At 36.1% G+C, this 16,888-nt stretch overlaps 1 pseudogene; it reads left to right on the top strand.

The window, feature by feature from the left end:
- Positions 1-16,888, top strand: part of LOC123946204 — a 928,361-nt pseudogene that overhangs the window by 86,412 nt on the left and 825,061 nt on the right.

Genomic DNA, 16,888 nt, shown 5'->3' with positions numbered 1-16,888 from the left:
ATATATCACTGTACTGTTAAAATAGCTTATTTTAATGGGCAATATTTTTTTTCACAGGCACATGAAATTCCATCTTTGTAAAAGTATTTCTATAGGGTTTTTCCCATAGTGAAATAATCTGCCGCCTTCAACATCTACTTGGTGACCCATGAAAGACTGTACAAAACTGATCTAACCAAACATCTTTCCCTTTCTTTTATTTTCCTTCTTCCTGTCCTCCCACCATATTTCTTTCCTCCTTCCTTCCTTCCTTCCTTCCTTCCTTCCTTCCTTCCTTCCTCCCTTCCTCCTTTTCTTCCTCACTCCCGTCTCCCTCTCTCCCTCTTGCTTCCTAAAACTTTACAGAGAAGCCTACTTGCTAGAGATTTATACCAGGAAAAAATGTTTAACACATTGTTTGGCATGTTATAGAAATGTTAAAACCCTGACTTTAGTATTCATCTAGAGAAAAGTGTTTATCATACATGATTGTTCAATGACTAAATATGGAATTGCCAAAGAACAGATTTCTAGATTTAAAAATTAGCATCAATTTTCAAAATGAAGATAAAACACTAACTAGGTTATGTAACATTACTTAGGTATAATTGAATATTCACCAGTGATGAAATATACCAGAGGTGACCATGTGGTATATTTGCGACCATGGTAACATGATCAATGCCTATCTACCCTGGGACTAGGAAGCAGTCAGGACTACCTCAGGCAGAGACCTGTACTCACCTCTATCTCCCTGTCAGCAGGGTTGCCATAGGATCACTTGAGCACCTGGAATCAGGTACTCAAAGCCTCCAAGGCAATTTTACTTAGAGTGTTCCACATGCATCAGCATTTACTGGAATGACGTGGGACCTACCCCAGCTTTACTCAGTTTCAATCTCCGAAGGTAGGACCAGGGAACCTGGGAATTTCAAGAAGCATATCAGGTGTGTCTCCCAAACTCTAACCTTTGAGACCCATTGCCCTAGAGGCTTTGCTGTCTTCTGATGATCTGCCTGGCTTGTTTTACTGCTTTGACATTTTTTATATTCTAGTTCACTTGCCTGATGTTGTCATTTTGATAGACTTTAGTGCTCCTGACTCTTACCTAGTAATCTGATGTTCATAGCCATACTATATTTCAATTTCTTCCGTGAATTTTGTAGCTTGACTTCTTTATTTCTAACCCCAGAAGCTCTCCTGGGATTTCTAGGTAAATGAAAAAAAATTGCATGTAATTTCGAAATATCATACATTTCATTTACTTTAAAGATAAAGTCATGAGGGTTTTGTTTTGTTTTCTTTTGTTTTAGCTACAGAGAAAGGTAGATTTATCATGTAAGCAAGGGGAAAATAACACAACATTATTTTAAAAGAGACGCTTATTAAGTGTCTACTTGTACAGGGGATGGATTTGAAGTGAGAGGCATATCATGACTATACAGAAGATGGTATATACACTTGGTCAAATTTTTAATATTTCTAACATTGTATGTCTCTGTAGTTAAGAGATTCTTACTGATTTCTAGTTGCCATTGTCCTAGTAATAATGCACAGATTCAATCATGGTAAATCAAGGGCACAATGGTTCTTCTTGACCATTTACAGCTTATACACATGGTATAAAGAGAAATGCTATAGGCCATTCATTTAGAAGGAGTTTTTTTAGACAAATGTGTATGTTCAACACAGATTCCTTTAAGTGTGTAAGCAGTCCTCTGGGATTTATTTAATGGACATTTCATGTGACAGTAGTAGTTTACTATTATCTAATACTATTACTATTCTACTCTGGTAGAAGATGGTAAAGGTACCTAATGTACTGATTCTTAAAGCTGGCTGTTAAATATTAAAGACATATCATTACAGGGATAGAAACGTCTTGGTAGGATTTAGTAAAATATAATAGGAGTGATGTTATGTTTATATTGTGAGATATACTTTAAAAGATAACAAGATTGTTGGGCTCGATGTCATTACCCCACAAAGTTTCATTAATAGATTATTAAACAGATGCTTTGGGCTGTTTTTGAAAAGAAGTGTTTTACCTCACAGAGGTCAATTAATATTATTCTGGTTTTTGATCAGGAGCTAGGAGCTAATGGGAACTTATGGTAATGACTTAAACATAATGTAGTTTTTAAAGATTTTTTAAAAATTGTATTTATTTGAAAGAGAAAGAGAGCACAAGTGGAGGGACAGGGACAGGGAGAGGCAGGCTGAGCCTGACCCAGGGCTCCATTCCAGGACCTTGGGATCATGACCTGAGCTGAAAAGAGACAGTTAACCAACTGAGCCACTCAGGTGCCCCCAAACATAATGTATTTGTAATATTAGTAAGGGGTTTGAGAGTTTGCTATGATACCAATCTAGATTAAATCAAAAGTCAAACTCAGCATACAATAGAGGAAAATGATCCAGAGGCGTTTGTTGACTAATGGAGCACTTGGAATTAGCTGTAAGATGGGATTGCCATCAATGTGTTAATCCAATCTTATAGAATCAAGATATATGTTGTAGGGGTCTGGAGAAATACTGATATCACTACATGATTTATTCGCCAGCTTGCATCTGGGTGGTAGTGTTCACTTCTGGAGATGTTCCGTATTGAGGGAGACCCTCACAAACTGGAGAAGGTTCAGAAGAGATCTTCAGGGATCTTGCAGATCTTTCCATAGTTTGGCTATTGTGGACATTACTGCTGTAGACATTTGGGTGCATGTACCCCTTCAGATTACTACATTTGTATTGTTAGGGTAAATAGCCAGGAGTGAGAGTGCTAAGTCATAGGGTAGCTCTATTTTAAACCTTTTGAGGAACCTCTGTACTGTTTTCCAGAGTGGCTGCACCAACTTGCATTCCCACCAACAGTGTAGGAGGGTTCCCCTTTCTCCCCATCCTCTTCAACATCTATTGTTTCCTGACTTGTTAATTTTAGCCATTCTCATTGGTATGGTATGGTATCTTACTGTGGTTTTGATTTGTATGTCCCTGATGCCGAGCGATGTTGAGTTCTTTTTCATGTGTCTGATGGCCATCTGGATGTCTTCTTTGCAGAAATGTCTGTTCATGTCTTCTGCCCATTTCTTGATTGGATTATTTGTTCTTTGGGTGTTGAGTTTGGTAAGTTCTTTATAGATTTTAGGTACTAGTCCTTTATCAGATACGTCATTTTCAGATATCTTCTCCCATTCTGTCAGTTGTCTTCTGGTTTTGTTGACTGTTTCCTTTGCTGTGCAAAAGCTTTTGATCTTGATGGAATCCCAATAGTTCATTTTTGCCCTCAATTGCCTTGCCTTTGCTGATGTTTCTAGGAAGAAGTTGCTGCGGCTGAGGTTGAAGAGGTTTTGCTACCTGTGTTCTTCTCAAAGATTTTGATGGATTTCTGTCTCACAATGAGGTATTCCATCCATTTTGAGTCTGTTTTTGTGTGTGGTGTAAGTAAATGATCCAGCTTCATCCCTCTGCATGTGGCAGTCCAATTTCCCCAACACCATTTGTTGAAGAGACTGTCTTTTTTCCATTAAACGTTGTTTCCTGCCTTGTCAAAGATTAGTTGACCATAGAGTTGAGGATCCATTTCTGGGCTCTCTATTCTGTTCCATTGACCTATGTGTCTGTTTTTCTGCCAGTCCCATACTGTCTTGATGATTATAGGTTTGTAATAGAGCTTGAAGTCCAGAATTGTGATTCTGCCAACTTTAGTTTTCTTTTCAACATTCCTCTAGCTATTTGGGGTCTTTTCTGGTTCCATATAAATTTTAAGATTATTTATTCCATTTCTTTGAAAAAAAAATGATGGTATTTTGATAGAAATTGCATTAAATGTGTAGATTGCTATAGGTAGGTAGCATGAACATATTCACAATATTTGTTTTTCCAACCCATGAGCATGGAACACTTTTCCATTTCTTTTTGTCTTCCTCAATTTCTTTCATGAATACATTATAGTTTTCTGAGCACAGATTCCTTGCCTCTTTGGTTAGGTTTATTTCTAGGTGTCTTATGGTTTTGGGTGCAATTGTAAATGGGATTGACTCTTTAATTTCTCTTTCTTCTGTCTTGTTGTTGGTGTATAGAAATGCAACTGATTTCTGTGCACTGATTTTATATCCCGACACTTTACTGAATTCCTGTGTGAGTTCTAGCAGTTTTGGAGTGGAGTCTTTTGGGTTTTCCACATAAAGTATCCTATCTGCAAAGACTCAAGAGTTTCACTTCTTCTTTACCTATTAGGATGCCTTTAATTTCTTTTTCCTGTCTGATTATTGAGGTTAGTACTTCTGGTATTATGTTTAATAGCAGTGGTGATAGTGGACATCCCTTCTGTGTTCTTGACCTTAGAGAAAAAGTTCTGTTTTTCTCTGAGAACGGATATTGAGAATGGATATTTGCTGTGAGTTTTTCATAGATGGCTTTGATGATATTGAGGTATGTACCCTCTATCCCTACACTGTGGAGAGTTATGATCAAGAGAGGATGCTGTACTTTGTCAGATGCTTTTTCAGCATCTATTAAAAGTATCATATGGTTCATGTTCTTTCTTTTATTAATGTATCACATTGATTGATTTGCAGATGTTGAACCAACCCTGCAGCCGAAGAATAAATCCCACGTGGTTGTGGTGAATAATCCTTTTAATGTACTGTTGGATCCTATTGGCTAGTATTTTGGTGAGATATTTTGCATCCATGTTCATCAAGGATATTGGTCTATAATTCTTTTTGATGGGGTCTCTGTCTGGTTTTGGGATCAAGGTAATGCTGGTTTCATAAAATGAGTTTGGAAGTTTTCCTTCCATTTCTGTTTTTTGGAATAGTTTCAGGAAACTAAATTCTTCTTTAAATGCTTGGTAGACATCCTTAGAAGCCATGTGGCCCTGGGCTCTTGTTAGCTGGGAGATTTTTTTTTTTTTAAATGACTGCTTCAGTCTCCTTACTGGTTATGGGTATGTTCAGGTTTTCTGTTTCTTCCTGGTTTAGTTGTGGTAGTTTATGTCTCTAGGAATTCATCCATTTCTTCCAGATTGTCAAATTTGCTGGTGAATAGTTGCTCATAATATGTTCTTATAATTGTTTGTATTTCTTTGGTGTTGGTTGTGATCTCTCCTCTTTCATTCGTGTTTTTATTTATTTGGGTCCTTTCTCTTTTCTTTTTGATAAGTCTGGCCAGGAGTTTATCAATCTTATTAGTTCTTTCAAAGAACCAGCTCCTAGTTTTGTTGACTTGTTCTACTGTTTTTTTTTTTTTTTTTTTTTTTTAGTTTCCATTTCATTGATTTCTGCTCTGATCTTTATTTCTCTTCGCCTGCTGGGTTTAGGCTTTCTTTACTGTTCTTTCTCCAGCTCCTTTAGGTGTAGGGTTAGGTTGTGTCCTTGAGACCTTTCTTGTTTCTTGAGAAGAGTTGTATTGCTATATACTTTCCTATCAGGACTCCCTTTGTTGTTTCCCAAGGATTTAGAACAGTTGTGTTTTCATTTTCATTTGTTTCCATGATTTTTTTAAAATTCTTTAATTTCCTGGTTGACCCATTCATTCTTTAGCATTATTCTCTTTAGCCTCTATGTATTTGAGGTTTTTTTTTCCAACTTTCCTCTTGTAGTTGAGTTCTAGTTTCAAAGAATTGTGGCCTGAAAATATGTGGGGAATGATCCCAATCTTTTGATGCCAGTTGAGACCTGATTTGTGGCCCAGGATGTGATCTATTCTGTAGAATGTTCCATGTGCACTAGAGAAGTATGTGTAATCTGTTATTCTGGGATGGAATGTTCTAAATATAACTGTGATTTCCATATGTCCAGTGTGTCATTTAACGGCTTCATTTCCTTGTTGATCTTTTCCTTAGATGATCTGTCCATTTCAGTGAAGGGTTGTTAAAGTTGCCTACTATTATTTTATTATTATCGATATGTTTCTTTGATTTTGTTATTAATTGGTGTATATAATTGGTTGCTCCCATGTTAGGGGCATAGATATTTAAAATTGTTAGATCTTTTTGGACAGACCTTGTAAGTAAGATATAGTGTCCTTCCTCATCTCTTACTATAGTCTTTGGCTTAAAATCTAATTTATCTGATGTAGGGATTGCTATGCCAGCTTTCTTTTGATGTCCATTAGCATGGTAACTTGTTTTACACCCCCTCCTGACTTTAAATCTGGAGGTGTCTTTAGGTCTCAAATGAGTTTCTTGGAGACAGCATAATGATGGGTCTTTTCATTCTTGTTCTTTTCTTTTTTTTTTAATCCATTCTGATACCCTGTGTCTTTTGACTGGGGCATTTAGCCTACTTACATTCAGAGTAACTATTGAAAGCTCTACATTTAGTGCCCTACTATTGCCTGTAAGGTTACGGTTACTGTATGTTGTCTTTGTTCCTTTCTGGTCTGTTACTTTTAGGATCTGTCTTTGATTAGAGGACCCCTTTCAATATTTCCTGTAGGGCTGGTTTGGTGATTGCAAATTCTTTTAGTCTTTGTCCTGGAAGCTTTTTATCTCTCCTTCTATTTTCAGTGACAGCCTAACTGGATATAGTATTCTTGATTGCATATTTTCCTCATTATATTGCTCTGATTATATCATGCCAGTCCTTTTGGCATGATCTCTGTAGCTTGGTCTGCTTCCAATCTAATATTTTTACTGTTGGAGTTTACCGACCTCTTGTCCTGGGCTGCTTTCAGGATTTTCCCTTTGTCACTGGGAATTGTAAGTTTTACTATTAGATGATAGGGTGTGGGCCTATTTTTATTGATTTTTTAATTTTTTTAATATATTTTTATTTTTTTTATAAACATATTTTTATCCCTAGGGGTACGGGTCTGTGAATCACCAGGTTTACACACTTCACAGCACTCACCATAGCACATACCCTCCCCAATGTCCATAACCCCACCCCTCTCTCCCAACTCCCTTCCCCCCTATTTTTATTGATTTTGAGGTGGCTTCTCTGTGCCTCCTGGATTTTGGTGCTTGTACCTTTGCCCAATTAGGGAAATTAATTCTCTGCTATAATTTGTTCCAAAATACCTTCTGCCTCTCTCTTTCTTTCTTCTTCTGGGATCCCAATAATCCCAATATTATTTCATTTTATGGTATCATTTATCTCTCAAATTCTGCCCTTGTGGTTCAGTAGTTGTTTGTCTTTTTCTCAGCTTCTTTATTCTCTATCATTTGGTCTTCTAAATCACTTAATTCTCTCTTCTGCCTCATTTATCCTAGAAGTAAGAGCCTCCATTTTTTTATTACACCTCATTAAATTCTTTTTCGATTTCAACTTAGATTTTCATTCTTGTATTCCTCCAGAAAGGGATTTTTTTCTCCAGAAAGGGATTCTCTAGGGTCTCTAGGGTCTTCCATGCTTAGCATGCACTCAGTGAAGGCTTATTTAAGGAACAAGTGTGCCTATGCTAACTTTTACCTTGGGTTAAAGCTGTATGGAAGGTTGCTCTCTTTAAATAGTTTTTTTTCTTTAATTTCTTCTTTTTTCTTCTCTCCATCCAAGGAGTGGATAAATAAGTTGATACCCGTTAAAAATTTAGAGAATTTAATGTACTTTGTGATATATCCGTGGAGCTCTTTTCCCATACCAGGGGAAGAGAGGAAGGGGAGAGAAGTGTTAGAGACATGAATTTTATGCATCAGTTTGAAATCATCTCCTTGTAAAAGAGCATCGGTAACATGTATCATCCATGCTTATATATGCCTACATGTGTAAGAAAGCTAAAAGAAGACCCAGAGTCTCCTAACCACAGTTGTATCTGCTGAGACTGATGAGGAGGAGTCTGGGAGGAAAAGAGACCTCCATCCAGTGTATAAATATTTATGGTGTTTCAACTTTTATTCTGTCCGTATATTGTATCTTGAAATAAAAACAGACTTTTAATGAGAAAAAGAATTACACACAAACGTTTCTGTTAAGTAATCAGACATTATCTCTCTCTCTCTTTTTCTTTTTTTTTAACCTAGGGATCCAAGATCGCCGACACCTGCACTGAGATGCTAATGTGTGGCGTCTTGCTGAAAATTTCTTCTGGAAATATTCAAGAACGGGTGTTTTTTCTTTTTGATCATCTTCTGGTGTATTGCAAAAGGAAACACAGGTAAGGTGATAAACAGGTACTACTTCAGAAATAACTTATTAACCTTGGAAAATATTTTTTGAGAAAAAAGAAATTATCAGTCTCACAGTTTCAACCTTTTCCTCTGTCTCCCGGGAACTCAGGATCTCCTCAGTAAAATTCACGTACTCTTAGCCGGTTTTCTGATTCTTCTCGTTACCTTCTTGTAAAACCTGACTGAAATGTGACAGTCGTTCAATAACACTACCTTCCCAGGAAGCTTTTGGAGGAAAAAATTTTTTCTGTTGTTACCCGACATGCCTCAGGCTCTGTAGGAAAGGTGAATATGTCTTCCGTGTTTCCCAGTGCTGTTTCCCAGTCATTTCCTCCCCTTCCTTGGAAATATTTTCCTTGATTGCCCCATCTAGTATAGCCTCCCGGCAATTTTATATCGATACCTAGAAAATTCTTGCTAATAGTTCCTTCATTATTTATTTATTTGTTGCCACCTTTGCTGGATTAGATGGTAAAGTCAATGAGAATACTGGTCTTGCTACTTATTCTGTGCTATTTCCCCAGAGACTGGACCTGCCATGTACCATGTAATAGACACTCAAGAGGTATTTGTTGAATAAGTGAATAAATGAATGAATAAGTGAATGAATGAAACCCATGCAAGTTCCTGGTATAGCTTAGTTATCATTAGTTTAAGTAATTTAATGTAGCAGTGTTACTGATGTATGTTATTTTTTTTAAAGTAGGGATATAATTTTTTCTTCAGGAGGTACTTAATATATAGAATGTTTCCTTGAACTCCTGGTGAAACATTTTACAGATTATTTAAGCAAAATAATAAAGCTGAACTTAATTGGGAAATTTCCTGAGCCTTTCTTTACTTCTTCCTAACCATATCTAGGATACTTTATTTTCAGTTGAAAGGTACTAAAAGGCTTCCTGAAATTTAAAGGTGAAACAGATGGGTTGAGGATGCTGGGTTTGCATGAGTGTTTATTCTAGGTTCAGAAATGAGGACAGTGTAACCAAAGATTTTTGGTAACATGAAAATGAGAAACTCAAAAACTGCCTGATTTCTGAGGCAAGATTAAGGGAACGTCATTCTTCATCTTTTGAAATGGGATTTCCTAAGTCAATGAACAAGATGTCAAGAGCAAGTTCTCTGAGCTGGCAGCTGTATTGATGACATGGGAGTTCTGCCTCTTGGATTATAGTATCAGAATGCCCTAGCAGGAGACATGAGTGCAAAAATACAGTGATGCTGAGAAAGCATAGAACTACCCATGTGTCTTGCTGAAAGGGAACAGGTTTGGGTTAAAGTCAAAAGATAGTTATGGGGTGCCTGGGTGGTGCAGTTGGTTAAGTGTCTAACTCCTGGTTTCGACTCCGGTTATGATCTCAGGTTTGTGAGATTGAGCCCCATATCAGGATCTGCATCAAATTGGTGTCAGCTTGAGTTTCTCTCTCTCTCACTCTGCCCTTTCCCAATCTCACACATGCTCTCTCTCTTTAAAATAAATAAAGAAATAATAAATCTTTCAAAAAAAGATAGTTGTTGTTAATCCCTGCCTTAATGAGCTTTTTTTTTTAAAGATGCTTTTTACCACATATGAAAATGAATTGACTATTTTTTTACTATGCTCTTCTAAATTCTTTGTATTTTGCAGCAAGATTGGGACTCATAGAAATACGTTTCAGGAAGATGTAGAAAAGGCTGTTAATTTTACTTGTATATAACTCATTAAAATATTATAACGTGCTTCAAGTTGTTTAGGTACAATTGTTTTTATCCAGCTTTATTGAGGACTAGTTGACAAGTAACATTGTAATATATTTTAATTGTACTACATGATGATTTGATATACATCATGAAAGGATTTTACCTATGAAGTCAATTAACACATCCATCTAGGTGCAATTATTAAAGGCATCCATTTGAGAATGAGTTTTTTAAAATTACAATTGATCTCATACATGCCTGCTTTCAAGTGCAAAGCTTTTGCAAGATTAGCCATGTACAGTGATGATATCATTTATGGTCTTATGACTTTCCTTTTTAAATTGGTAAACAACAGAAAAGATTTTGTAAAATTAAATCCTGAAGGTTTTTTTTTATTATTTTGAGAGAGAGAGAGAGAGATAGTGAGCAGTAGGAGGGGCAAAGGGAGAGGGAGAGAAGCAGACTCTCCCCGTTGAAGTGCAGAGCCTGACATGGGGCTTAGTCCCAGGACCCTGAGATCATGACCTGAGCCAACATCAAGAGTTGGACGCTTAACTGACTGAACCATCCAGGTGCCCCTAAAATCCTAGTTTTTGAGCAAATATCCTTAATGGGTATATAATATGGACAAAATGCATAGTGACTAGAAATGGAAATACTGCATAAAAATGATTGTCTATTCACTTCCTGAATTGAAGTAGTAAGAAGATACCATCTAGTCCCTTCATTTTAGGATACTTCATCCCCTTAATCAAGTATTATTGAAGCTCTAAAGATTATTTAGTGAGTATGAGTAAACTGAACCTTTTCCACATTTCCACAATATTTTAACTGCAAAACCTGGGGACTTGATGAATTGAATTCTAGATTTACATTCACAAAAGACAAGAGTGCTGATTAGGAATCTCAGCTCTGGAATTTACTAATGCTATTAATCTCAGGAGAAACTAGTATTTAAAAAAATGATGTATAATAGTTAATACATAAAGCATGATATGGCTTAGTTTGGCTTGTTAATGAGCTCTATAAGTATGATAATGTATTTTGCTTTCTGCAATTTATATTTTGTATACAATATAGTTTGTAAATTATTTATCCATATGTATAGGAATAGTTTATTCATTTAACTGTTGCATAATACTCCATTGGTTGAATATTATCACAATTATATTGATAACAACTTAATTACTCACTCTCCCATCAGTGGACTTTAGGTTTTTATTTGTTTGTTTTAGTTTTTCTGCCATTATGAATGTTCCTGCAGTGTGTATCTGATGACCACTAAAACAATTAATTAGAAGGGAAATCAGAAAATTGGGATATCAAATATTCTCCATTAAAACATAGAGCAAAATTATTTTCAAAGCAGAAGCTTTTCAGTTGATACACTTTAATAGAACCACCTTCTGAAGGGACCGAAGAGCTCTCTTTTTAAGCCAAGTGTTAACAATATTGATCAGACACTTAGTGGAATTTCATACTGAGTGTTACTATCTATGGGTCAAGAGAAATTTAAAAGCCTATACAGAACTCACAAGATCACAAAGTAAATTAATGCTTTGGAAAATAGACCCAGTGTTAGATTCCACACCATGATTCTTTGCCTGTGAATAAAACTTTTTAAAAAATGATTGAAGTATGATGTATCAACTTACAAGAAACTCTCTTTTGCAAGAGACCACAATAATATGTCCTACCTGGGAGAATATGCAATTATCTACATACTAAACTTCTCGGCATTCTTCTCTATCCTGGCTTTCTATGATGCCAACTTGCATACTATATGGCCTGAATCCGTAATTGGTAGCATTTATTTAGGGTTATTAGCAAAGGACATTTAGAGGTGACTTTCATAATGAACATAGGAGTGCAAGATGGTGAAGGCCTGGGCCGACAAACCCTAATCAGGTTAACTAATCTATTTAATTAATTTCTTTTAGTAGGGATGAAGGACTAAGTGCTGATGAGGCTTTAGACAGATGACCTAGGAACATAGATTCTCTTTCAAGGAAAGAACTCAGACTGGGACAGCACCTTGTGACCCCTCCTTGCACCTACTCCTCCTGCTTCAGGGCTGATATCTAACTGCAAGGGTGGGGAGGAGAGGGACACTGAAGTTGGTGAATATTTATGCCTTCACTTTTGTCAGATGTGTCTGTACAACAAATGGAACAAATGAATAATTATTTCAGTATATTAAATTATTAGGCAGAATTTTGTCAATGAGTCAAATGGAATAGTTCAAGTTAATTGAAATCTTTTGAGTGACTAGGTATTCTGGAATCCTCCTGAATCATTTCTTAGAATCTTTCCTCTTTAATTAAAAATCCTGTTGTTAAAATAATCTCTCCTGAATGTTCAGTGATTCAACTACAAACACATTTAGCCACATAATTCATTATTATAAATGTTCATCTATAAACCTGGATATTTTAACTTCGTGTTACATTTAAAGATTAAAGACCAGTCTTAGACACACTATACCAAAGTTCTGGAATGTTTGAGAGAGGAGGAAGCAGGCTCCCTGCCGAGCAGAGAGCCTAACACGGGGCTCCATCCCAGGACACTGGGATCATGACCTGAGCTGAAGGCAGAGGCTTTAACCACTGAGCCCCCAGGCGCCCCCATGCTTAAAACTTTTGATGACAAGTTTAAATGTTCCCCCGCCTATTTGAATATATTATAAAAATACTAGGTATTTTTGCATACTGTAGGTATAAGTAAAATACTTTTCTAAGTAAAGGACTCCATCAGACACTGATCACAATGATTTAGCTCAAAACTTGCAGAAGAAATAATTGCGTTTGGAATGAGACTAAGCTTTTAGCCAGTGTGTAACTATTTAAATCTTTTGAAAAATAAACTTGATTACACTCTTACTTATAATGTTTTATAAATTGAATTACATCAGTTATATCTTAGAATACAAAAAAATAATGCAATAATGATATGACATGTAGAAATGTGAAAATTTGTTTGTTTTAATATATCGATGTTATCCATTACTGCTTATGTTGAAGGAAGATGGTTGCCATTGAGTTTGTCTCCAAATTTCTATTCCTCCATTGTCTAGACCCAACTCTCATTTTGGTTAATTCTAATTTAATTATTCTTTGAAGATTCTTTCCGAGATATTAGTTTGAACATGATGCATAAAAAGTATCCAACTTAAGACCTACCTAGGAAAGCTGTTGAACTTTCTGCAGTTAACTTCCTTGGTAATTTTCATAGTATATGCTTAGACATTCATTCGGAAAGTAACAACAGGTCATTTATATTCTTTCTTAAGAACTAATTTATTTGTGTAGTTGGAGAGAGGGCAAAATGGTAACCTTTAGAAAATGTGATCTCTAGTGGTGTTAGGCAAACCACAAATTTCAATACAATGGTCAAATTTGAATTGAATAAGATGGAAATTTTTTATTCTTTAAGGTGTTCTTTAGTGTGAATTGATTTTCTTAAGGAAATATTTCAGCTGTCATTTTCAATATAAATATTTTAGACCATTTAAAGATATTAAACTCGTTGAGTTTTTTAAATTAAATTTTGCTTATTAGAGAAAATTTGGAAATAACAGAGAAATAAATTGAAAATACTAGGTAATTTCATCACCTAAAAAGAAGTAAATGAGAATTTTTAAAATTTCCATTTTCTTTTTATGCATAGATTTTTAAAATGCTGGGGCGCCTGGGTGACTCAGTAGGTTAAAGCCTCTGCCTTCGGCTCAGGTCATGATCTCAGGGTCCTGGGATCGAGCCCCGCATCGGGCTCTCTGCTCAGCAGGGAGCCTGCTTCCCTTCCTCTCTCTCTGCCTGCCTCTATGCCTGCTTGTGATCTCTGTCTGTCAAATATATAAATAAAAAATCTTTAAAAAAAAATAAAATGCTTAAAAACATGAACCTCTATAGTTTTGTATCCTCTTTTCAGTAAAGTAGAATCATTTTTTGAATTTTAGTCATCTTTGTCTTCATGTCTTATCATCCACATAAGATATATTTATTGTTACTTAATCATCAATAAAATAGACAAACCATAATTACCTTTACAACCATGCTACTGTAGTATAAGCGCTATTGAATACTTTCTTAATAAAAAAGTAGCATAACTTTACAATGTTGAAAAGACTACCAAGAAATATTAGTTCCTTCTTGATACAGTTAAATTTTCAATGTTATTAATTTAAAGGAGTGTTCCTGGGAATTGAAAAAAGGTCAGTGGGGTCACTTCTAGTTTTAAAAGAAAAAATCTGTTACAACCTTTAAAATTTTTTTTTTTGCCATAAATAATGTCAAATGATTTTGGATGCCAGAAAATCTTATGTTATTTGATAGAATCAAAGATTTATTCCAAAAAGTATTTTTTTTCAGCATTAATTATTAATAATGTGAGTAAATTCTGATTTTTTAAAATTTCTCCTAGAAATTTATGCATTCACACCATTGATCATCAGGATAAGGGTTAAATACATTGTTTTGATATCAGTTTCTTGATGTTTTGAATAAATTTTTTGGCAGTTTCTTCTATTTTCTAGCTTGAGTATACAGTACGTGGCTAGCTTTCATCTCATTATAACTCACACTATTGAAAAGATACCAGTATTTCCACTGAGAGTTATAGTAGTATCAGTTTTTGAAAAACCTCATCTCTTTATGTAAAACTATGCTGAGTTAAGAGTGAGGAATTTGCAAACTGTATAGCTTCAAAGTAATTAGTGAGTTGTTCAGGGCTGCCCCTTGGATTTTTCTCTTTTTGGAAAAAACATCGGTGCCTGGAGACAGTTCAGTTTGGATATTCTACATTTAATGAATGACAATTTTAATTCCATTCCTTTTTAACACTTCCTGTAGAATTATATTTTAGATCCATTGAAGTTTGCAAATTCCTGCATATGGCATTAATAAATTATTCTTTCATTAAAAATATTTTAAAATTTCTACTAAGGAAAAGCACTGTTGGGCTTTTCTGTGTTTTGTTTTAGGATTTAATTTATTAGAGAAAGAGAGAGGGAGAGAGAGAGCATGGAGGAGAGGGGCAGAGGGAGACACAGACTCCCTACTGAGCAGGGAGCCTGCCATGGGCTAATGGGGCTGGGTCCCAGGACTCGGATCATGACCTGAGCTGAAGGCAGATGCTTAACCAATTGAGCCACCCACACACCCCTTCCATGCTCTCTATGTTACTGTTCTTAATAAATAAGTTGAATTTGGGGCGCCTGGGTGGCTCAGTGGGTTAAGCTGCTGCCTTCGGCTCAGGTCATGATCTCGGGATCCTGGGATCGAGCCCCACATTGGGCTCTCTGCTCAGCAGGGAGCCTGCTTCCCTGTCTCTCTCTCTCTCTCTGCCTGCCTCTCTGTCTACTTGTGATCTCTCTGTCAAATAAATAAGAAGAAAATTTCTTTACCAAAAAAAAAATAAATAAATAAATAAATAATTTGAATTCAAATTTACTTTTTGGAATGAAGTTATTAAAAATGTGCTGTGACTGAAATTATGAAGCCATTTTTATATCACTAATTCTTATTTTGAAATAAGTGGTAATTTGGTAACGGATATCATTGTGATATATATACATTTTGAGGCCTGTTGTATGTATGTATGCATTCATGATTACACATGTTTAAAATTATTTATGATTTTTAAAATTAGTGATAGAAAGTGGCTAGCACATAAACTTTAAAAAGGAACATTATCCTTTCAATTTATTTATTTATAAAGATTTTATCTATTTGAGAAAGCAAATAGATATATATATATATATATATATTTTTTTTTTTTTTTTAACCAAGAAATGGATATATAGGCTAAGAAGTAGACAAAGCGAGATAGGATTCCTGGTTTTGATGCTGAGCAAACAACTTTGGACCAATGACGAATCCTCTTTAAGTATTTTTATCCATAAAACGAAGAGGACAGTACCCTCTCATTCAAAGGGTTGCTTTGAGAATATATCCAAAATTCTAAGCACAGAATATGCCTGCCTTCAAGAAATAGCGTTCACGTAAATAATCATAGGTGAAAGAAAGAGGTGAACTAGAAACAAACTGATGGTTATCAAAGGGGAGGAAGGTGAAGGGATGGGTAAAATCAGTGATGGGGATGAAGGAGGCACTTGCAATGAGGCACTGGGTATTGTATGAAAGTGTTGAATCACTATATTGTACACCTGAAACTAACATTATACTACATGTTAACTGGAATTTAAATAAAAACTACATAGTGTTTACTATACTAGATTTGCTTCACAAAATTGTATCTTTTTGGAGATATCTTTTATCTATTTGAGAGAGAGAGGGGAGAGAGAGAAAATGAGCAGGGTGAATGGCAGAAGGAGAAGCAGACTCCCAGCTGGGCATGGAGCCTGATGTGGGGCTGGATCCCAGAACCCTGGGATCATGACCTGAGCCGAAGGCAGACACCTAACCAACCCCCAGGCATCCCCTGTCTTTCCAATTTAAATTATTAGGTGATATAACCTATTCTTTCAAAATATTATATTGCTACACCTAACCAACCCCCAGGCATCCCCTGTCTTTCCAATTTAAATTATTAGGTGATATAACCTATTCTTTCAAAATATTATATTGCTGCAGCTATTAACCTATTACTTGACTTGGCAGAGTGTTAACAGTCAGTTACAGTCTTGCTTTCTGTTCATGACGCAATGGCCACATGCAATCTCATGCTGACTTGTCTAGCTCTTTTTTTTTAAAGATTTTATTTATTTGACAGAGATCACAAGTAGGCAGAGAGGCAGGCAAAGAGAGAGAGAGGGAAGCAGGCTTCCTGCAGAGCAGAGAGCCCGTGCGGGGCTTGATTCCAGGACCCTGAGATCACGACCTGAATTGAAGGCAGTGGCTTAACTCACTGCCACCCAGGCGCCTTGACTTGTGTAGTTCTGAGTTTAATCATTTATTTTCCAAGGGAAGTCTGAATGCACAGGTTGTAATGGCTAGGCAAGGCTTCATGAAGGACCTGGGTATACTGTAAAGGGAAGAAGGAGTTGCTTGTGGCAGAGAGCAGAGCTGGGTAGCTTGATGGGAGCGTCAGCCTGCAGAACAGGTAAGTATTGACAGGACAAGGAGAAAAGCCACAAAGGGTGGCCCGGCCACAGAAGAACGC

Source organism: Meles meles, chromosome 1 (assembly GCF_922984935.1).
Source record: "Meles meles chromosome 1, mMelMel3.1 paternal haplotype, whole genome shotgun sequence".
Classification (NCBI taxonomy): Eukaryota; Metazoa; Chordata; class Mammalia; order Carnivora; family Mustelidae; genus Meles; species Meles meles.
Note: the sequence above shows the minus strand (reverse complement) of the source record. Positions and strands in the feature narration are given on the sequence as shown.